This window comes from Nomia melanderi, unplaced genomic scaffold (genome assembly GCF_051020985.1).
Source record: "Nomia melanderi isolate GNS246 unplaced genomic scaffold, iyNomMela1 scaffold0014, whole genome shotgun sequence".
Classification (NCBI taxonomy): Eukaryota; Metazoa; Arthropoda; class Insecta; order Hymenoptera; family Halictidae; genus Nomia; species Nomia melanderi.
This window is the reverse complement of record NW_027475130.1, coordinates 174,766-175,720: the sequence shown is the minus strand read 5'-3', so window position 1 is coordinate 175,720 and position 955 is coordinate 174,766.

The window sequence follows — 955 nt, the reverse complement described above, 5'->3', positions numbered from 1 at the left end:
GTAATGGCACCCGAGATATCACCAGATATACATTGGATTTTCCCCTGACCCTGAGTGTCCGGCCCCATGAGACGGTAGTTTTCTCGGCCCCTGGTGGACCGAGGTCGTTCCCGCTGACCAGATTCATGCGCCAGGGCCTCCTGCAGACAATGCACTTTGATTTATTGCGCTATCTGTAATAGCACCCGACATATCACCAGATATATATTGGATTTTCCCCTGACCCTGAGTGTCCGGCCCCATGAGACTGTGGTTTTCTCGGCCCCTGGTGGTCCGAGGTCGTTCCCGCTGCCCAGATTCATGCGCCAGGACCTCCTACAGACAATGTACTTTGATTTATTGCGCTATCTCTAATAGCACCCGAGATATCACCAGATATATATTGGATTTTTCCCTGACCCTGAGTGTCCGGCCCCATGAGACATTGGTTTTCTCGGCCCCTGGTGGTCGAGGTCGTTCCCGCTGCATAGATTCATGCGCCAGGGCCTCCTGCAGATAATTCACTTTGGTTTATTGCGCTCTCTCTAATAGCACCCGAGATATCACCAGATATATATTGGATTTTCCCCTGACCCTGAGTGTCCGGCCCCATGAGACTGTGGTTTTCTCGGCCCCTGGTGGTCCGAGGTCGTTCCCGCTGCCCAGATTCATGCGCCAGGACCTCCTACAGACAATGTACTTTGATTTATTGCGCTATCTCTAATAGCACCCGAGATATCACCAGATATATATTGGATTTTTCCCTGACCCTGAGTGTCCGGCCCCATGAGACATTGGTTTTCTCGGCCCCTGGTGGTCGAGGTCGTTCCCGCTGCATAGATTCATGCGCCAGGGCCTCCTGCAGATAATTCACTTTGGTTTATTGCGCTCTCTCTAATAGCACCCGAGATATCACCAGATATATATCGGATTTTCCCCTGACTCTGAGTGTCCGGCCCCATGAGACGGTGGTTGT